The sequence below is a fragment of the Dromiciops gliroides genome, chromosome 1 (genome assembly GCF_019393635.1).
Source record: "Dromiciops gliroides isolate mDroGli1 chromosome 1, mDroGli1.pri, whole genome shotgun sequence".
In the NCBI taxonomy this organism is placed as follows: Eukaryota; Metazoa; Chordata; class Mammalia; order Microbiotheria; family Microbiotheriidae; genus Dromiciops; species Dromiciops gliroides.
In genome coordinates this window covers 639,543,232-639,566,674 of record NC_057861.1, presented here as the reverse complement: position 1 = coordinate 639,566,674, position 23,443 = coordinate 639,543,232, and the positions used below count along the sequence as shown (strand labels likewise).

The window sequence follows — 23,443 nt, the reverse complement described above, 5'->3', positions numbered from 1 at the left end:
ACCCTCATCCCTCCCTTCCTTTCATCTTTCAATTCATCCTTAAGGTATCAATGCATTTTACTTTAACCAAGGTCATGAAAGGGAACACTTTGATGTTTCAGTATATCTATGATCTCACCAACATGTGTATCCCCCTAACAATGTATTATATAGATCACAATCTAGTCATATAGTCTTATGTTGCACAACTCTGGTGTATGTTCTCCCATAGCAAATACTTCTCAGGGAACACCCAAGTAAGCTCCTTTACAAAGTACACATCCTACTCCACCCTGAATAGTTAGGTTATTGATTATTAGCAGAATGGTCTAATTTGTCCTTTGCCTCAGACGGTGTGGTACTAACAATGACCATTGTATTTGACCATTGGGCTTTTTTTGTTTGTTTTTGCTTCTTCATGATGACTTTTTACTATTTCAGTCATAATGCATATTCTTTTTTGACTCTACTTCTTCACTTTGCAACATTTCATACAAGTTTTCCCATATTTCTCTGACTTCTTCATATTCATCATTCCTTGTGTGAAGTCACATTTCATTCCATTCATATGCCATAATTTGCTCACCTATTCCCAGTTCGGAGGCACATATTTTATGCCCAATTATTGTTATGATAAACAATGTTGCTATGGACATTTTTGTTAATTACCTACTTGAAAAACAATTTTAATATTCTATAATTCCAAACAGTCTTCCAGAATGGTGAAACCACTTCACAGCTCCACCATCAGTGAATTAATATGGACCCTCTAATGATGAATTTATTTTCCCATCCTTCAATATCTTTGCTAGCTTGGTGGGCAAGAGGTGATACTTAAGGATTCTTTTCAATTGTACTTCCCTCTGCAGAAGCTTTTTAATTTTATGTCATTAATACTGACTATTTTGTCCTTATGATTTTTCTATCTCTGGTCTGCTTTTACATTTTATGTCTTAGTTGTTTACACACTTGGAATCTATTATTGTATAAAGCACTTTTCTATCAGTATGTTTATCTATGTTTCTTTTCTCTTTCTTTCTTTCTTTCCTTCCTTCCTTCCTTCCTTCCTTCCTTCCTTCCTTCCTTCCTTCCTTCCTTCCTTCCTTCCCTTCCTTCCTTCCTTCCTTCCTTCCTTTCTTTCTTTCTTTCTTCTTTCTTTCTTTCTTTCTTTCTTTCTTTCTTTCTTTCTTTCTTTCTTTCTTTCTTTCTTTCTTTCTTTCTTTCTTTCTTTCTTTCTTTCTTTCTTTCTTTCTTTCTTTCTTTCTTTCTTTCCAGGGCAATGAGGGTTAAGTGATTTTCCCAGGGCTGGATTTGAACTGAGGTTCTCCTGAATCCAGGGCCATTGCTTTATCCACTGTGCCACCTAGCTTCCCCCTCTGTGTTTCTTTTGTCCACCAAACTGCCTTCCAGGTTTCCCCCAGTAGAATGTATCATTCTTGAAGGGCAATGATTGTTTCTGTCTTTTTTTCCTGTGGCATCTAGCATAGAATGCCTTGTACATATTCAACAAAGCCACATGGAATTGAATTATCTGTAAGTCCTCTCTAATAAGAAGCCCTCATACTGGTAGTTTGTGTTCTTAGGATAAGCTATTTGCTTTAGTAGACAGGTCTTTTTTTCCTCATCTATTCTATTTATCTTTTTGGTTCACTGTTTTTTCTTTTTCTTTTTGCAGGGCAATGAGGGTTAAGTGACTTGCCCAAGGTCACACAGCTAGTGTCAAGTGTCTGAGGCCAGATTTGAATTCAGGTCCTCCTGAAACCAGAGCCGATGATTTACCTACCCACTGTTTGACCTAGCTGCCTGGTTCACTTTTTTTTCCTATGCAGTACCAGTGTTTTGGTAATTACCACTTTAGTTTGAGATCTGGTACTGTTGACTTTCCCCCAACTTTTTTTCCTTTTGTATCCACTAAAATTTTTGACCTGCAAATGAATTTTATTAATAATTTTGTAATTTAAAACATATTCCATTGGTGTTTTAATTGATTTAATTTAAATTATTATATTAATTTAATACATCTGCAGAATAATTTGGGTCATATTGTCATTTTTGCTACAATGGCACAGCCCAGACATGACCACTGGATATTTTTTCAATTATTTGACGCTCAGGGAGGTTAAGTGAATTGCCCTCCTTACATAGCTACCAATTGTCTGAGATGGGATTGAGTCTAGGTCTTCCAAACTCCAAATCTTTTACTCTCTATGCTTATACCATACTGTCTTTCAAATTCTTCTATTTATCCTCCTTCCTGCTCCACAAGAGGATTCTTCAAAAGGTTTAAAGATCTTCCTATGTATTTTTTTTCATGGATACCAGTACTATGCAGTGGAAATCCATCCTTTACCTTCATAACATAGCTGCCATAACAGCTTATAGTGAATAGTCAGTCATTCAATAAACATTTATTAAGTGTCTACTATGTGTCGGACTCTCTGCTAAGTGCTGGCTATACAAACAAAGTGAATTATAGTCCCTGTTTTCAAGGAGCTCACTGTGCAATAGGGAAGACAACATGCAAACAACTATGGACTAATAAGCTATTTACAGGATTAGCCAGAAATAATCAACAGAGGGAAAGCACTAGCATTAAGAGGGATTGGGAAAGCCTTTCCAAAGGTGAGATTTTAGCTAGAATTTTAAGGAAGCTAGAGAATCCAGGAGGTAGAGACGAGGAATGAGAACATTCCATGCATAGGACATCCAATGAAAATGCTGGAGTCAGGAGATGGTCTTTCTTATTTGAGGAATAGCAAGGAGGCCAGTGTTCCTGGAGCACAGGGTAGGTGGTGGATGGGGATGTATAAGTGCAGGTTATAAAGAATTTTAAATGTCAGTGAGAGGATTTTACATTTGATCCTGCAGGGGATATGGAGCCACAAGAATTTGTTGAGTGTCTGTGGGAGGGAATAACAATAAAATGGAGATTATTGAGTGAGTACAGCACTTCAGGGAAAGCACTTTGGTGGCTCAATGGAAGACAGACTGGAGTGGCGAGAGACTTGGGGCAGGCAGACCCACCAACAAGCTATTCTAATAGTCCAGGTGTGAGATTATAAGGGCCTGAAACAGAGTGGTATCAGTGTCAGAGGAACAAGAGCTATTATGTAGATCAAAACAGCAGGTCTTAGCAACAGATTGATTGGGAGTTGGGGGGAATGAGAGTGAGTAGTTGAGGATGCTATGTAGGTTGTGAGCCTGGGTAACTGGGAGAATGGTGGTGTCTTTGACAGTAATAGGGAGGTTGGTAAGGGATGGGGCTTAGACTTGGAATCAGGAAAACTCAGATTCAAATCCTACCTTCTGAGAAGGAATACAAGTCGAGCCCTAGGTAAGTTACTTAACCTCTCTGTGATTTAGTTTCCTCATTTGTAAAATGAAGGCATTGGACTTGATAATCACTAAGGGCCCTTTCAACCCCAAATCTGGCATCCTATGAAATCCTAGATGATGTCTCATTGACCACAATGACGTGTAAGTCATCGTGGGCAATGTACGACAACCTACCCTTTCCCACGCTACATATCTCCATTGTATTCCACAGGAAGAAAACAGCTCCATCTTTTTTTTATTTGCTTATAGGAGCTGTTTCTATCTCCATTGAAAAAGGCCCAAAGTGTGCAAGTGAATTCTAGAATTTTCTCTCCTCTTAAACAGAAGCTTATTGTCTCACTTGCCATTTTAAATAATTATCATCAAATAATTAGAGAGCCCCCATGCAAATTGGGAGCAGAAGCAGCCAAAACCACATTCACATTGATCTTGAACACTTGAATTGCTGAAAAGTGAATTGTTATCCTGACACTGTCATATAAGCTTATTAGTGAAAGGCGTGGCAATTTAGTATTATAATTTATGATCAATTTTTGGAGGATAGCCAGACCTGTTATTTTATTGGTTTAGGGAAAACATTGTACCAGTGAAGACGGGCAATTAGCTGCTTGTCAACTAAGAATCTTAGAGAGTTGCATTAAAAGGTTAAGTGACTTAACCAGGGTAACTGGGGTTACCCAGTTATAGGTATCAGAGGCAGGGCTTGAAGTGAGGCCACCTATCTATTCATTATGCCTCTCATTTGTAGGCTAAAGTATAATTTGAGATAATAAAATCAGAAATTGTTCCATTCCCTGAGCAGTGATTTAATGGAATTTGTGTTACATGAGGATCTAGTCTTTTATTTTTATTCCCAAAATAATTTTTAAATGACTAAATAATTAGACTTATTATAGGACAGTTTTTCATGAGGATTCTCCTCCTCTTAAATTTTACACATGTATACATATATGTGTGTATACACACAAACACACTTTTCTCCTCTCTTCCTTCTCCTCAATTGTATGTATCAATCTTGTGGTTACAATGAATCATTGAACTTATAATTTAGTTATCCCCATAAAGTTCTAAATGAGAGTTGGATGGTGAGATTTTATGAGGAAAAATTGCAATGAATTATCCTTTACTGAAATACATTGTTACATCACTGATTTGTTTTGGTTGTTTCATAATGTGCATAACACAAATTACTTTTGCTTCTTCCGAGGAGTACTGCATATTCATAAACCCTCCCTTCCCAGAATAACCTCAGATTTCTCTTAAGAAATCAAAGCAATTTGATTTTCTTTCTTTCTTTGATTCTCTGCCTAGTTTTTCAGTCATTCTGTTATGTTAAAAAGTTGTGTTCTAAAAGAAAGATGAGAAATCACACCTCAGATGGTACCTTGGGTCATGTGTTATAGAAGGTGTTGAAGAAGCCATGTGGTGGTGGTAGACCAGAGATTGTCAAGCATGTGGCCCATGAGCCACACAACTCTCCCTAGTGCTGCCTGAAATCAGATTAAAATGAAATTGGGAAATTTTAACAAAATAATATACACTAGAAGGGAGATATGTTAATGTGTGGTTTTCTAAGTCAGTAGTGCCATTCAGGGATCTCCAAGTATTGTTAGGGACCTCAAGTTCTATTTGAGTTTGATACAGCTTGTGTAGACAAAAGATCAGTGTCTGAGGGATTGTCTTGGGATCTAGCTTTATCTCCTATCCAGGTGACTTTGGGCAAGTAACTTCACACTCTCAACTCTAGTTTCCTTATCTGTAAAATGAAGAGGATTTTACTAGGTTATCTCGTGTCCCTTTCAGTTCTAAATCTTACAGAGCTAAATCTTATATGATGTCCTAGGAAGGAACCATGCATCTTTTACTTATTTCAATTATGGTAGGGATGGGATCTGTAATTTAATAAATATAAGAAACTTAAAGATGAAAAAAACACTCTTTGCTAGTGCAAGTCATCACTTTGTGTGTTTGTGCGCACATGCAACTTATAGCTCCAGAGAGTTGCCTAGGATATTAAGAGATCAAGTGACTTGTCCAGTGTCACAGTCACAAATATTCAAGAAAACAAAAACAAAGACAAAAACTTGACTCTGCTTACAACTTGTAGGACTTTTCCTCTCCTTGAAGAAATCCCATGTTGCCAACATGGACCGAAATAATAAGGGGGAAAAGTAAGGTATATGTTTCATTAGACCATTATTTATATATTAAACATTAATCTGAGGGAATAACATTGTAAAGAATTAATTGTTATTTGAGGTTTTTATGCCTTGGTGCAAACTGGCCTGGGGCTCCGCAAATGGCACAGTGTTCCACCCACTGGTTGTAGCCATTGCCAGGGCTCTTGCACCTCATGTCATCACTACTCACCGATGCCTACATGGGCCTGGCAAAATTATAATGATTGGAAGCCTAGTGAGGGCAGTCATGTGCCTGTCAGAGTGACCATCCCATTGACTGGGGCTGCGTGGGGTGTTTCTAGGTTTGGGGGAGGAAAATTGAGCATTCTAGGTGGAAGCTGGAAAGTGACAGGCATTCTGCTGCATATTTTCAGCTGATTCCTGGGCAGTGGTATTTTTTCAGGTATTATAATTTCCCTTTTCCCATTTTATTTCCTTTCCCTTGATCCTACTTATCCTGCTTGTGTTTTTTTTTAAAGTTCATTCTTGTTAAAATAAATCTTGTTCTGTTTTGAGGGAGGCTTCCAGTCTCCTTCCTTGCCCCAATATTGCGGCGAGCCGCTTAGCTAGCACTCCCCAATTAAAAATTGGTCCCCACAACATGCAATAGATGATGTCTCTTGGCTGATATATTCTTTCCTTGATTAAAAAAAAATTCTACTGGGGTCTGGGCCTCAGTTTCCTCATCTGTAAATAAGGAAGGTAGATTAAAGGAAATCTACGGTCCTTTCAGCTCTGATTTTCCATAATTCTGGACAACTCCTGAACCAGGAAGGAATGCTCCTGCTGAAATAGGGAGGTGACCGTCCAGCAATGTTTCATTCAACTCTATTGATTCTCTAAGTTCTGTCTCTGCACCTCTCCATGTCTGTCTGTCTGTCTTGCACCCTCTGTCTTGTTCTCTCCGTGTCTCTCTGTCTCTGTTTCTCTCTTTTCCCTCTCTGTCATGCTCTCTCTGTGTCTCTGTGTCTGTCTTTGTTTCTGTCTTTTTTCTGTGTCTCTCACTGTCTCTGTCTCTCTGTCTTTTTCTGTCTCTGTCTTTCTTTGTCTGTCTCTGTCTCTCTGTCTCTCACTCACTTATTGCCTGCCATTTACCAGAAAGAGATAGGAATGGTGAAATGAAAGAAATGGAAACTCAGTCAACCCTTTGCTTCTTAACAGTAGCTCAGAGAGAAGTCCTTGAGGGGAAGGAGGAGGAAGCCAGATGAAACTACTGGCAATAAATAATGTTGTGGATTTTGATTATCCATTCTAAGCCTGATTCTTAGACCCATGAACATTCAAAAGTTGGCTGAACATGGGCATGAACTTCTTGAGAAATTAGTTTTACAGAATTTCTTTACTCAGAAAGGCTCAACATTTCTCCAGGGGCCCAGACAGCCTTTGGCAAAAGAAAAGGAGACTTCTTTGTTCTCTGTCATGGGCTACTTGTTGCTGAGGACTGTAGCCAGACACATAAATGCTGTAATACGTAGCAAAACATCTGATCTTGACAAATCACTGTGGCTTAAGCTGTAGCAAGTGGTATAGAGTCAGAGGTCTGGTACAAATGATATAGGTGAAGGTAGGAGTCTCAGAGCTAAAGTATTCTAGGTGGGGGTAGTGTTTTACATATACTCACACGTATAAATATATATGCATGAGTGTCTGTGTACAAATATATACATAGATTTAGATTTACATACATATACAATGTTTTCAAGTCTATAATCACATATGTATATGTGTAAACATATATATGCATAACTATGTAATTATACATATAATTTTATACATATCTACACATATTATATACAGATATTTATATGCATGCATACACAAACATATATACATACATACACAAATATTTTAATTGGCTCGATTAGGGCCACCTCCCATTAAAAATATGGAGCTCTATATGTATATGTATATATATGTATATATATATGTGTATATATATGTGTGCATGTGTATATATATATATATATATATATTTTTTAAAGAAAATAAAACCAGTAGACCTTAGCAAAGTTATCTCATGCTGCATTTGAGACTAGGTAAGTCATGGGAAAGAGTGCAAGTTGGAATGTCAAGCTTTTTTTTTCCTTTTCATTCTTTTTATTAACAATAACACTGAATGAAAAGACCTCAGGAATTAAAATGTGCCGTTTTGTAGAGGCATAATGAGCTAAGACAGGCCAATCCATGAATCTCTTCATCCATCCATCCATCTATCCATCCATCCATCCATCCATCCATCCATCCATCCATCCATCCATCTATCTATCTATCCCACATTCATGGCACACTTGTGGAGCCCTGGGTCCTCCAAAACAAACAAACAAACAAACCCAACACCAACAGTCTCTGAGATGCTTTACAACCACCTTTTGAAAAGAAAATCCAATGTGACTGGGAACCTGCCTGAGGGGAGAGTTGACTTATTCCCTCAGCTACTACCGTACCAGCCTGGAATAGATGAAATAGCTAACCCAAGAGACTTCTGGACTTGGAATCAGGAAGACCTGGGTTCAAATGTCCAGTCCCTTAATAGGTAGGTGATCCTGGGCAAGTCATTTGCCCTCTCTGTGCCACAGTTTCTTTATCTGTAAAACAAAGTGGCTGGAGTTGACGGTTTCTTAGGTACTTTTCAATTCTAAAATTTGTGATCCTATAGCCTTTGAAATCTCCTAACCTTAACCAACATTCATCTACCTCTCTCTCTGTCCCAAGAGGTTCTCTGCTACACTGGATGTTGTTTTAGTTAGCATTTTGTTAAAAGTTCTTTAGTAATCCTTTGGGAGGCAGCTGTGAAGCAGTGGATGGAGAGCTAGCCTTAGAGTCAGCAGTACCAGTGTTCAAGCCCCATCTCCACTGCACATTGGCTAGGTGACCCTGACTCAGGAACTTAACCTTTATTTTGTGAAGCAATTGGGGTTAAGTGACTTTCCCAGGGTCACACAGCTAGTGTCAAGTGTCTGAGGCTGGATTTGAACTCAGGTCCTCCTGACTCAAGGGCCACTGCTCTGTCCACTGCACCACCTAGCTGCCCCAAGTAACTTAACCTTTTAATGATCTGGGCTATTTTCTAAGATTGCAAGTTCAAAAGGAGATAGTTTTCTACAATGGCAAAGGGCATTTTCTCATTAGGAGTTACCTATAGCAATGAAATATACCCAGTCCAAAAAGATCCAAGATTTAGCAATGTGATAGTACAACAATAATAACAATTTATATAGCCCTTTATGATTTGAAAATCATTTGCATATATTATGTCACTTGGTCTTCACCACAACCCTGTGAAGCAGGTGATATTATTCCCATTTTACATATGGGGAAACTGAGGCTGAGAGAATAAGGGACTTAACCCAGAGTTATGCAGCTAGTGAAACTCAAAGGAAGGTTTCTAAATCAGGTCTTACTCACCCTATAGACTTTTCCACCCCAATCCTACCCCCTTCCTCTGCTAAAGTCTTCTTTGAATACCTCACAGTATTTGGCAATCACCATGGGTTCTTGAAGCCTAGGTCAGGAGAAGACTAAATCTGACAGGTCCTGTCAAGTTTCAGGTGACTTAATAACCAGACTAGCTAAATTGGGAGATGCTCTGCATTAGAAGGTTGGCTTCCAGGTATTGAACATGTTGGAGCCACAGCAACTCATGAAGACCCATTCCTAGCATGCAGGGAATTGATTGATCTACATTGGTCTCCACATGGAGGAAATCCAAGATGTTTTGGGCATCCTCCCTGACAGTCTGAATGTCATCATTATGACTCTACTTTCAGTTTTTCCTTTGATATTTTTAAAGTAGTATGTGAATGGAACTTTTACTCTTTATGATGGTATTATAGTACTTTATAATATAATTCTAGGCTCATTGGGAGGAGGAATAGTTTATTAACTGATTTGCTTAGGTCTTGTAATGAGTACAAATATACTCAAATACAGTTTCATTTGGCATATGTAATAATGCTTTACATGGAATCTTGGTGACTCAACCTGAAATCTTGCCCACAACTTAGTATGTGTGTGAGTTTGGACAAATCATTTAAACTCTTGAGCTCTCAGTTTTCTCATCTATAAATGATGGGATTGCACTGGATAATCTTAAGGTGCCTTCTCACTCTAAATCCTAGTCAGCTATTTTATCCAACTTGATTTGCCACTGTCCTCAAGCAATCCTCACTGTTTGCCCCAATTACATTTTCATCCTTGACCCCATTCGTTTTTTTTTTTTTTTTTTTTTTGGTGAGGCAGTTGGGGTTAAGTGACTTGCCTAGGGTCACACAGCTAGTAAGTGTTAAGTGTCTGATGCTGGATTTGAACTCAGGTCCTCCTGACTCCAGGGCCGGTGCTCTATCCACAGCACCACCTAGCTGCCCCTGACCCCATTCTTTTAATAACAGTCTGTTGCCCAGTTAGAATGTCTTCCTCCCTCTCATTCTTTGATCTAGATATTCATCCTTCAAGGCTCAGCTTTGGTCATAGTCCCCTGTAAAGAAAATTAATCAGTAGCATAGAGTTTTTTTTCTTACTTTCTCTCTTAGGATTTCTAATATGTTAGTTTTTGTCTACCTGAGTGCATTGTAAACTCTTTGTAAATATCATCCATAGTTACTAACACCCATAGTGTTAGCCACTACTAATACCCATTAAATGCTTATTGGTTAAAGGAGAAAAGTACAAATTGAAACACCCATTAGATACTTAGCATTGACAATATACAGACTCTGACCATAGAGAATTTATTTCCTAAAGGACTGTAAATGAACAAGCACAAATTATTAAATTGGTATGACTTCCACCCCTCCTCTCCCAAGTGGAAGGTTCAAGATAATGAAAGAAGTTTATTTTGGATTGCAAATCAGACATGAGTAAGAGTATAGGTTTATGCAAATTTCTTGGAATTATTTTGAGATGGGAAAGATTTCAAAATTAATAATGGAACAATAGCTTGCTTATCAAAACCCAATTTCAGTTCTTTAAAAGTATGCAAATTTCTCTTTCAAAAAAGCATCAATCCAGATAAATTTTTGACTAAAATAAATCTGGACTGCAAACCTCTCTAGTTCTTTCTTCTTAATTTGCTTTTACCAATTCAGTTTATTCATTTACCCTTTTATTCTTTGAATCAATATTTCAGCATCTACTACTAATGCTAATATATAATTAGCATGAATAATGCTGCTATTAATTGATTTTAATGTGCTTTTGATGCCAATTTTGTTTGTCTTCTTTTTGCAGTTAGATTGTGAATTAAATGAGAACTAAGACCAGAAGAGATACTTCATGTACCCTTCCTATCCTGAAATTTTGGTTGCCTCTCTTGTATTCTCAGTCCTTTGATTTGAAACTACAACTCTTTGAGAACCTATTCTATCAATATCTGATCTGCTCATATCCAATGCTTTTTCCTGATAGCTATATGCTAGGTAGTCTCTCCCAGCCATCAACAGACATCCTCCTCTTTTTGATGACAAATTTCAGTACTCTCTTATGTAGTTAATGCTAATGCTGTTCCCTGAGGGTCTTTCCATTTTTTCTCTCCCTCTTAAATGTCAGAGGCCTATGCACCATCTCCAACAAGAGGTCTTTCTTGATACCCTTGGTTGTTCAAACACCCTCTTCCTTAAAATACTCTGTATATATTTATCTCTTTATTTGTTATCTCCTTCCAGTAAGATGTAAGCTCCTAGGGGCAGGGCCTAGTTTTCATGTTGTCTTTGAACCCCCAGCACCATAACAAGTACCTTTGATGGTAAACCTAGTGTTAAAGAAAACATTACTATCAGTCAACCAAGCTTTTATTAAAGAGTTACTATGTGCCAGCAAGATGGCACAATGGATAGAGCTCAGGAATACTCATCTTTGTGGGTACAAATCTAGCCTTACTAACTGTGTAATGCTGCAATGCTGCGCAGGTCACTTAACCCTGTTTGTCTCAGTTCCCTCATCTGTAAAATGAGCTAGAGAAGGAAATGGCAAAACACCGAAGTATTTTTATCAAGAAAATCTCAAATGAGATCATGAAGAGTTGGATATAACTGATCAACAACAATGAGCCTAACACTGTGCTAAGTTCTGGAGATACAAAGCCAAAACAAGTAGTTGTTCTAAAAGGAAGGGCTCACATTCTCATAGCAGAAGACAGTAAAGTTGGCATAGTAGTGGTCAAAGAACTCTTTGTCTAGGAAGTTCCAGGGATGGTGCCTGGAGCTATAGGAGGGTTGATTGGCATGCACTGATTTGATTAGGCTTCCACACCTGGGAAGTGGCCAAGAAGTGAGAATAAGGGAACATTACATTTCTATCTCAAAATTTGCTCAAAATACTCTGAGAGAATTTTCTCTACCTTCAGAGTATTAGTGGAAGTTTAGAGCCTATTATTCTATGTGGTTGGAGCACTGAGGAGTAGGGTGGTAGTATAAAAGAAATACACCATCATTGCACCACCATTGTCTGGAAAGACCATCACTGAAAGACTCACTCTAATAAAGCTGGCCCTAATCTAACTAGAAGTAGTATCTTTTCTCAGCATCAGTGAAAACCCACCGATCCCTTCCTGGGAAGAGTTTTCTGTGTCAGGAACTGACGGCATATTTATAGTCTCTTTTATGTCAGCTTGTCAAGTAGCATCTCTTAACACAGTTTGCTTTCTGGAAGAATTATATCCTTGTTTTAGGCAATGGGGAAGTTGGGGCCAAACATGTTGTGGTCTCCTTTATGCAGATTACACTCACACTTCAGCCTAACTGGGAATGCCAGGTTTCCACCTGACCATACACACAAAGCTCCAGTGATTTAACACACTAAATAAGCCAGAGGAGAAAAGGAATTCTCACTCCCTGGAGCTCAGCCGGGGGCTTTTCTGGCCAACTGGTATCATTTGTGTTTCTCTAGGCCTTGGGAAATAATTCTGGTGTCTGCTTGAGGAACTGGATTCTGTCATCTAATTTGCGTTTTTGAATGATGGTGTCAATAGACATTTTTGAGAGACTTAGTACACATTTCCAAGGGTAGATTATGAGGATGGTTTGTGAATATTAATGTGTCAGACCTAATTCAAAGGGGTTGGACACCCGATGCCAGAAAAATGCACGTGTAAAAATGAGTGCAAGTGAATAGGTTTACCTCATCTGTCTACAGGACTACCTTATTCACAAGTAGAAATGTATCATAATAAAAGCAAAAATATGAAACCAAAATTAACCCCAGAAAGGGAGTTGTGATAATAGTGCTAATTATTCCTAGAAGAGCTGGAGGACACTGGCTGAAGAAGGTTCCAGTCCTAGTTAGATACAACTAGATTCCATTAACAAACACAGCCATTTGATTTTCTCTAGTGTTCAAAGGCCATATGATTTTATTGGTATGAGAACTCTCTCTGTCTATAACTTATCATCTTAAAGGATTGCCTGAGTCTCAGAGAGTTTAGTTTTCTTGCCCATTGTCTTTGGCAGTGTCAGAGGAAAAATTTGAATTCAGGTGTGTGGCTCCAGGTCTAGCATTCTTTTTTTTTTTTTTTTTTCAGGGCAATGTGGGGTTAAGTGACTTGCCCAGGGTCACACAGCTAGTAAGTATCAAGTATCTGAGGCCAGATTTGAACTCAGGTACTCCTGAATCCAGGGCCGGTGCTTTATCCACTGTATCACCTAGCCGCCCCCACATTCTATTTTTTTAGGCAAGCAAAAAATGTTTTTTTTTTTTAATTTTAAATTTTCCTTATCTCTAGCATGAAGAAATTTCTAAAGATAGATTTTTAAGCTTTTTTTTCCTTCTTTATAATGAACTGGACAAATAAATCACAGATATTAATATTTCTATATATGAAAAATAGAAAAGGAGGATTTTATATACAACTATGAATCTCCATTATGCATATCTTGGTTTTTTTTAAAGCATATATTAAATTTAACATAATTCCAGTCTAGCATTATATCTCATTGTACCTCTGATACTTACCTGCCCCAAAATGTTCTTCTACACAACCAAGGGGCCTTAGAGCAAAGGGGAATATTTGGATTATAGTGTCTCAGATTTAAAGCTAGAAGGAATCTTAGAAGCCATTTAATCTGCCCTCCCTCATTTTACAGATGAAGAAGCTGGGGTCTATGGAGTCCAAGTGACTTTCCCAAGCCACACAGGTGCTAAATGATAGAGACAGGTTGGTGAACCATGGTTCCTTGAATCCAAAGTGAAAACTTTTCCCCTTATTCCATATTACCTTTTCCTAGGTTAAGGTTAAGGTCCTTTCTGCACTAAGGGAGGAAAGAGAAATATAGTTTGAAAGATTTAGAAGATAACTAGTCCAATGCCCTACCTTACAGCTGGAGAAATTGAGGCCAAGAAAGGGAAAATGACTTCACCATAATCTTCTACATAGTAAGTGGTAAGAGTAGGATTTGAATCCAGGTTTCCTGACTCCCAATCCTATGTTCTCTCCACTATAGCACACTGACTTCAAAGTTGATACTTCTAACTCATAAAAACTCTCTCAGTTTTAGGGCAGCTGAAAGGAATATACTTAGACAGAGGGCACATGTGTGAATTGAATATGAAGGGATGACATCTGTAAAGCATTTATTTTTTGTTCATCCTTGTTTTTTTGTGGGGCAGGCAGGGTGGGGTGGCTTATGTCTGGGGCCAGATTTGGGCTCAGGGACTCCTGGGTCCAGGGCTGGCACTTTGTCCACTGTGTTACCTAGCTGACCCATGATGGCATCTTTATTTATTTATTGTTTTATTTTTTTAAAAAACAGCAAGGCTTTCTTCACAAAAGGAAAACTGAATGGAACCTGGGGTACTCCTTTGGGCTGAGTCAAGTGTTGGGCAGGAGAGGGAGTCTCTGGCTGCACTATTTGCCAGCAATGAGTGGGTTCCTGAGGACCATGATGACTGAATTCTCCCTCAGGAACATCTTGGAAATGCAATGATCTCTGTTCACTGGCTTTGACTTCTTCTTACCTTTGCTGCTCTTGGGTACCTCAGTCCACATCTCCTTCACATTCTCCAAGACCATATTGCAAAACCTGTCAAAGGCCTTCACTCAGCCCAGCAACTTCTTGTTGTTGCAGCAGTTGATAAGAACCTGAGTGTTGTTCTTCACTGACTGTGTGAGTACCAATAGGGGCCCGGTATTGAATTCCTCCTCTTTCTGCTTCTGTAGTTCTTCAGGGGTCATCTTGCTCTTGGGATTGTTTAAGAGACTCATGGTCGCAGTGGTCCCTCAGTCCTTTGCACTGCTGCCTTCCTTGTGCTGTGTCTACCTCTGTGATCTGGCTCTGTTTTCACAGCCGCCTGGAATTGTTTCTGATTCCAGTGCCCATGATGACATCTTTAAAATAAAGCTAAGGGGTAAGAGTAATGCACTGGAAGAAAAAGGGAGATGGGGACTGGGGAAAAGTAGCTCACATAAAAGAAACAAGAAAAAGCTTATGGAGCATAGGGGAAGATGGAGAAGGAACAGGAAAGTGAGGAAGCCTTACTCCCATCAGAACTGGCTCAAAGAGGGAATAACATACACACTCAAGTGGGTATAGTAATATATCTTGCCCTAAGGGAAAGTGGGAGGGGAAGGGGATAAGGGAGGAGAGATCAAGGAAAGGAGGGCAGATTAGAGGAGGGGGCAGTAAAAAGCAAAACACTTTTGAGGAGGGATAGGGTGAAAGAAGATAGAAAATAGAGTAAATATCAAGGGGAGGGAATAGGGTAATACAGTTAGCAAAAGTAATTGTGAAAGAAATGATGAGCAGGATGTATGAAAAATGAAAACCATCTACAGAGAAAGAACTGATGGTATCTGAATATAGATTGAAGTATAATTTTTTTGTTAGTTCCTCTTTCTAAAGTTATTTTGTCTGTTTTCTTTCACAACCTGACTAATGTGAAGATGTTCTGCATGACTGCACATTATAACTTTTATTGAATTGCTTGATTTCTTAGGGAGGGGTGAGGTGGGAGGGAAGAAGAAAATTTGGAGCACAAAGTTATAAAAAATCAATATGAAAAAATTTTTTTACATGTAATAGGGAAATAAATAAATAAGTAAGTAGATAAATTTTAAAAATAAAATTAAAAATAAGATTTAAAAATTTCTAAAAAGTTGGTTTGGGAGCAAGGGAGCTATTGGTAGATCTGGTCAAGGGCAGGATAATCCCAGGAAGCTGGTTAGGAAAGGTCACAGGCTTTTCTGCCTCAAAAGCAAGAAGAAGGCTTGTGGCCTATTGATAGATTTTTGGGTTGGGAAGGTTCTGAATTTGAATTCTGTTTTTGCTCAAAAGTATCAGTGATTTTGAGCAAATGCTTTCACCCTTTAAGGGGCTAGGTCTCAATGATCTTTAAGGGCTTTCCAACTCTAAATCTAACATCTTGTATCTCTGTGATTAGGAGAAAAGGTCTTTGAGGGCTTAAGACTAGATGGTCTCCAAGGTCCCTTCAGGGGCAGATAGGGAATGAGGTGGATAGAGTACTGAGCCTTGAGTTGGTAAGACCTGAGTTCAAATCCAGCTTCAGACACTTACTAGCTGTGTGACCCTGGGCAAATCACTTAATCCTGTTTGCTTTAGTTTCCTCGTCTGTAAAATGAGGTAGAGAAGGAAATGGCAAACCACTCCAGTACCTTTGCCAAGAAAACTCCAAATGGGGTCACAAAGAGTCAAACAGGACTGATACAACTGAAAACAAAAAAATGATCTCTAAATTATAAGTGCCTTCCTTGTTCCTAGGAGGTGCTTAGTGGTAATACTGGTTGGTTGAGTAAAGTAGCCCTTTGAAAAATACAGTAAACTAGATCCCTTTTATAGTATTTCTCTTATTTATTCATATCAGTGTTGATACAAATTGACAACAGTCAATGAGGAGAGCAGGTTTAATATGGAATTTGCAACTGGAAGACAATAAATGAAATCCCTTGGATGTATACAGAGGCAATAATTGGTTTCCAGGCCTTCCCAAAAGGACAGATTTCTACCCAAAACTCTTAGAAAAGATTGGAGTCCTTATGTGGCAGGGATCTTGGACAATTTCAAGTCCAGGTGTGTGGTGAAGTTGACATTTCCAAAGCAAATAAACCTCCAGGGCAGGAGTCTAGCGAAATTTGTCCAAAATTCTGGGTGTGTAAGCCAAAGATTGTGTTACCAGACGTCTCTCCAAGGGAAGACACATTCTCCTTTTAATTCTCCTGTGTTTACTCCAGCTGACATCTTAAATAGATGTAATTTTGTCCATTTTCTTTTTTTTAAATTAAGAACTTAAAAAGAAAACAAATCACATTAAATTTTTCAGAAGTAAATATGGTAAGGAGGTTTTCCAATGACTTTAATTCTTAACAGTGGAGTCTCAGGGGGTTCATGCTTAACTAGGAAATCCTAGAATGGTTCAGAGCTCGTAACTAGCCTATCCCAAATGGCACCAGAGAGTCAACTTGGAGTAGTGAATAGGGCATAGTATTTTGAATCATGAAAAATTGGGTTCAAATCCCACCTCAGAAGCTTACTATTTATGCAATCTTAGGCAAGTCCCTTAAACTCTATGGCCCTGTTTCTTCATCTGTGACATAATGGATGTAATGTCATTGAAATATCCTTCTTTTTCTAAATTTATCACCCAATAATTTGCCAACCTGGCAATATAGAACAAGTGTCCCAAGATGTAAGAATTTGGAGGCTGGGTTGTAGAGCACAGTCCAATACTACTACTCACCCATACTGTAGTAGGGAGATAGACTGAATGTCCCTTCCTATCTTTAGTAGGATTCTGTTTGCACTAAGTGATTTCATGCCAAAAATGTCAAATTCAGGGTGTCAGCTATTGGACATCCTGCTCTATCTGGATCCCAAACTATTCACCCTGAGGCAGCACTGCTTCTGTAATGGAGACGAAAAAGGAAGATCTGTTTAAAGCAACAACAACAAAGTAACACAACCTCATTTTGATGGAAAGACATTTCCATGGGAAAGGATTTTATGTGTGTGGTAGTGGGACATCATAAAACTTTATTTTATTTTTAATTAGGCTGTGGCTTTTCAGATACCTCTGGACCATTCACGTAATGTGAAAAGGAGCAAATTTGGAACTAAGTGGGCCAGCCTAGCCTTGAATCTATCTTTATCACTCTTGAACAGAAGGTAGTATGGCATTCAAGTCAAAGAAGGAATGTATTGATAATTTGAAGTGTATGCATGACATTGTTATATGTATCCACTAAAAACACCACTTAAACACTACTTCATCTAGTGGAAACTTTTCTCAAAATTATCAAAGTGTCACTTGGACTCAATAAATTCAAAATTCTCTGTGTGCATCAAGGAGAATGGAGACTAAGACTTTGATCCTGAATCCTAAGGTCAAATTGAATCAAAGGTGATACTTTTAAATACCTCCCTCTTTTCCAATCAAGACACATAGAGTAAGTATAAGGATTTTAAAGAGAAAGCCACTTAAACCTGTATGTTTTAAGAAACTGGCATCCTGAAGTCAAAGCTTAATGGAAAGAACAAATTTAGAGCAATGAAAATCTATCCAAACTAGTCTTAATGTGTTGATGAACACAACACATCATGTGACAGACATGCCATGTCACCTGTCTTGGTTCCTGGTTACTCCATGATGCTTTGAATGCTCTAAGCATCAGGGTCCTTTCCCCAGAAAAGCAAAACTCATTAATACAAATTTGAATCTTAGTCTCCTTTCTGAATCTAGTGAAGGATACCAACATAGAAGAAATTCATTCAACATTTATGACCCATGGACACACTGATCAATGCCTTTCAACACTCTGAGCATGAAGATAGGAAAAGAAGGATGTTGGTAGCCATGATTCAATGAGGCCTCTTCCCTGCCGAGGCAGTCATGTTGCTAGGTATATTGTGGCTTGTGGCCTTGTATCAAACTATAAATACTGAGGATTTGGACTTTTCACTGTTTTGTTTTGGTTTTTTTGGTGAGGCAGTTGGGGTTAAGTGACTTGCCCAGGGTCACACAGCTAGTAAGTGTCAAGTGTCCAAGGCCGGATTTGAACTCAGGTCCTCCCAAATCCAGGGCCGGTACTCTATCCACTGTGCCACCTAGCTGCCCCTTTTCACTGGTTTTTATTGGGTTTACTTCAAGTTGGATTACTCCAGGGTGTTCTGATTGTGCCATTTTAAAGATGGGTGAAATCAGGATTCTCTTCAGAGCTAGAAGAGACCTTAGCAATCACCTAATCCAATCCCCTCATTTTAGGATTTTGTTCCTAGTTTGTTCAAGGTTTTGAAATATCAAAAGCCAATAATAGTAGTACGTAGTACTTTCAGGTTTAAACCCATAAACCTAGGCAGTATGGCTAGTATATAGAATAATGGGCTTAGAGACCACAAGACTTACATTCATAATCCACTTCTAACATTCATTAATTGTGGGACCTTGTATTCCTAAGTAGTTTCATCATACAGACCATCTTTCATATCTTAACCCCATTCATTGTCCATTCTGGCTTCTCCAAAGGTATTTTAAATTTTCAAATGTGTAACTTTGTGCAGTTTTCTGAAAAAAAAAAAAAGACAATTTGAATGAGTCCAATTCTCCCAGGACCCAAACCCCTCTAGGGTTGTGAGGTAATAATCTAGGGAAAGCATATTAACATTTTTGAGTCCTAAGGATATTTTTCACAAAGCTATACAACTGAATAATTTGATAACCATAAGGGGTTATCTCAATTTTCAGTCATGTCCAGCTTTGAGAAGTTTTAGTTACTGGAAAAATCTGGTTGGGGCAAAAAGGACCTTACAATTTTTTGTTTTCCTTAATATAGAATCTGTCTCAAAGGTTCCACTAGAGTGCTGAGCACATAGGAGGTCTTTGGTTCAAATGAGTGGAACTGAATTGAGAACTGGATATTTTGGGAAAGGGAAGGAGGAATTTGGGGGAATGAAGTGTCTGTCACCTTACAGACCTAGGGTATTTTCACAGTTTCTCCCGTCAGGCCATCCTATTTTTCAAACATGACTGTTTTGCTTCAGTAGTTCAATATAAAACTAGCGTCCTCCTTGAATGAGAGAGATCATGTTGTAAATATACAGTGCTTATCAAAATGCCAAAATGTCCCCACTTTTCCATTTAATTATCAAACTTGCTGGCAGCTGGAAATGGAGAATCGGGAAGAAGAAAGATGCAGAAGTTAGAGCTAGACAATGATCTGATGTCAACCAAAAGCAAGGCCAGGAATGGGGATTTTTATAGCATTCATCTCATTTTAAAATATTTTAAAAATACAAAACAAATAAAATAATACATTATCAAACATTTGTCCCATTAGTTGCATGTAATCCTGTGTTAGGTGCCATATAAATTGAGTTAAGCTAACCTAACCCTTGCTATCTTGAAGGTTAGAGGCTATGAGAGATAATATTCATGGATGGAGAAATTAAATATTTAGGATATGGAACAATAAAAAGAAACTACTTTTACTAAGTCAGAACAGAATACACAAATTAAAGAAGGAAATGAGAGAATTAGGTGGGATATCATATACTGTTTGAATAATGGAAAGGGGAATAGATTCATCTGGAGGTAGATAAGGCATTCTCAACTGAAGATGTATTTTGGGAGGATTGAGTTGACAAGGCAAGCCATTAAGAGTAGATGTGGGGGGCAGCTAGGTGGCACAGTGGATAAAGCACCGGCCCTGGATTCAGGAGGACCTGAGTTCAAATCCAGCCTCAGACACTTAACACTTACTAGCTGTGTGACCCTGGGCAAGTCACTTAACCCCAATTGCCTCACCAAAATAAAAAACAAAAACAAAAACAAAAGAGTAGATGTGGGAAGAGAAAGTCAGTTGCCGAGAAATTCTGGTGTTGATTGAGTTTTTGACATGTAAAGTGTGGATCTAGGTCTTGTTTCAAATTACATTGTAAGAAGTCACTGTCAGGCATGGACTTGCATATTATTAGCAGAAAACACAATTTTGGTACTAACCTGGATCATGGTGGTAAAGCTGTATCAGTAAAGGATACAAGAGATAGAGGTTATGAATAATTGTATTGAAGAGATTATAATGAATGGTGGTGTGCTGAAGCAAGAGTGGTTGTGAACTTAGAGAGTGGGAAATCTGGATCAGAATTTTCAAGCACTGACACCTAGTTAACCTTGTAATTTTGGACAAATCACTTCTCTGAAACTCAATTTCCCTCATTTATAAAATCTATAAAACTTTTGTAATACCTCACTCAATTGTTGTGAAGACAGGGTTTCCTTTGTAAACTGTGTAGTGCTGTCGAAATTAAAACTATCATTGTAATTGATGATGCCAATTATAATATTATACCATATAACAATATAATGGCATTAACTGATATAAGCAACAATATTCATAAGTAACTATAAATATTATATCATTTGCTAATTATAATCTAGTTGAGAGGGGAAATAAACAGGGCTAGGCTGATGGAGAAGAGGTAAATTTGAAAGATATGAAAAAGAAAGTTGCAGGTTTGAATGAGAGAATTATTGTAGTGCCCCATGTTAACAAGTCCCTTTGTGCTTCCAAGTAAACCTCTGTTTCATTTACCTGGCCCAGGAGCAGGTGGATATGGACTTGTTCCATCCATCATCTTTGAAACATTGGCTATCCATGCTCTAGGCTTTTAGGAGTGTTTTTCACATTGTGGTAGCGTTTGTTTTTTTCTTCATACAACAGACCGAGGCCCTTGAACTTCTTCCAGGGGAATTTCACCTTTTTCCAAGGCATGGTTCCCTTTTCTTCTCTCCCATGAGCTTTTCATGAGGACCCTGCAGGTCTGGTCAGTTCCTTTATTCTTAAGAAACCCCCTCTTTTCCCTGACATTTAGACCAAGGGTCGATGCACTCAGCCAGGTGAATCAGCCTTTTGCTGTCATGAAACTTTACAATTTTACCCCTTTTAAGAAAAATGAATGGCACTTCATTGCTGTATTGTGAGAGATTAGATTCTACTCCTTCCACCCCCCCAAACCCCCCCCCCACAATTTCACAACCCACTTCCCAACGGGTTGTTACATCTTGGTGCAGAAATAACAATGGCTGCTTGAGGTCTGGGCTCAATTCAAGGATAGGTGCCCTCCCCTTTTCAGAGAAAAGCTGAGGAGATAAATGCCTCAAAAACTTCTAAAACAGGTACTTCTGTAAAAGGACTATTAAAGCATAGTAACATCTCCATGATCTTTGAACTAAACCGTCATCCTACCATTATTGATGTTGCCGCTTTTAGCGATCTAATTAAAATCTGAGTGACAGATTTGTTATTGAAAATCTACAACACAGCTCACATCCCTCACAGACACACTGGGCCAGGGCAAGGGATCTGATGCTGCAGTGGGTGCTATATTGTGTCCAGAGTAATTCAGTCTAAGCCTTTAATTTCTTACTGAGCCCTCTCATTAGTCATTTAATAAGAATGGGAAACAGATTACACTGGAATCCTCTTCTGTGTCTGCTAGGGTTCTCATCACAGCAACAAATCTACAAGTTTATTTTGCTTCAAAGAGAGAGCACAACTTGTCCAGATAAGGGCTCTCAGAGAAGCCCCGATGTTATAAATATTGCTATTGTTCCTAAATGGGGCAGTCATTTGCAGCAATGGCCGTTGTCATCGCGGCTGATGACACCTCTTCCTTCTTTGAATTTTGAGTGAACGATAGAAAGTGCCTTAGAATTTTGGGATAACAAGTTAAGGGTGATCACCAAGTAGCAGCATGCAGTTTTGGAGCTTGCTAAACAAACCACATAAAGCCCAGAGTAGGAGAGCATGACAGAAGGCTGAGTTATCTGAAAATTTAGCTAAGGATTTTTTTTTTTTAATAACAAGAACCATCTGTCATGGTTATTCTGATTTGAGGGCTAAATGGGAATGGAAAGCTCAGCTGGTTGATGAGACAATTTCTCTCAAAACATTTTTAAACCTTTCCTCTGGTCAGAAACATGTTTTCCCATGAAGGTATCACTCACATGTCTGCAAATGTCAGGTCTTCCACAAAGAAGACCGCAGTGTTCTATCTGCCTTGAGGAAAGGGGTAGGGAATGAGTGAAGGGGAGGGAAGCCCTTTGGGAAGAGGGGGACTAATGAAGAGCTTTACTCACAATCACCCTGTTAAGGTATCACAGAATCTCAGAGTTGGAAATTACCTCAGAGGCCATTCAGTTCAACTCTCAGTAGTGTATGTGTCATTAGTCTTGATTTACAAATGAGGAATACTGGTCCCAGGGAAGATAAGTGACTTATCTGGGGGTCATACCATCCATAAATGTCAGAACCCAGACTCAAACTCAGGTCTGCTCTCAGCCTAGCCTTGTGCATTGGAATACTGAGTTAGCATACTAGATAGAGTGCTGGACCTGGAGTCAAAAAGACTCTTTTCACTGAAGTTCAAAACTGGCCTCAGATACTTAATAGCTGTGTGACCATGGGCAAGTCACTTAATACTGTTTGCCCCCATTTCCTCATCTATAAAATGACCTGGAGAAGGAAATGGCAAACCACTCCAGTATCTTTGCCAAGAAAACCCCAAATCAGGTTATAAAGAGTCAGGCACATCTGAAACAACTGAATAATAACAAAGAACCTGTCATTGGAAGGTACCATTTAGTTCAAATCCTACCTGAAGCATGAATCTCTTCAACAGCTTTACTCATATTATTAATCATCTAGTCTTCTTATGAAGACTTCTGAGGATGGGAAACTCATTAAGTCATGCTTTCCAAATTAATTTGGAAGGCTTGCCCACAGTTGGGGTTATAGAAAACACATCCCCTCCCAGAACCTGTGATTTCACTGGTGTAGGGAGCTGGCTTTACCATCCTAGTCTATGACTACAATTCCTATTTTTCCAGGACTCTTGCATGTTATTCTCCTCTGTGTACTTACTCTACATTTCAGCAACATTGGTCCACTTGAAGTTCCTTAAACACTTTGTTCCATTGCCCATTGATGCCTTGGCATTGGCTGTCCTCAA

At 38.7% G+C, this 23,443-nt stretch overlaps 1 protein-coding gene and 1 pseudogene across 1 annotated transcript in view; one reads left to right on the top strand and one right to left on the bottom strand.

The window, feature by feature from the left end:
* Positions 1-23,443, top strand: part of GLIS3 (GLIS family zinc finger 3) — a 613,599-nt gene that overhangs the window by 344,767 nt on the left and 245,389 nt on the right. The window lies entirely within an intron of this gene.
* On the bottom strand, positions 14,332-14,688 carry LOC122736323 (annotated as a pseudogene).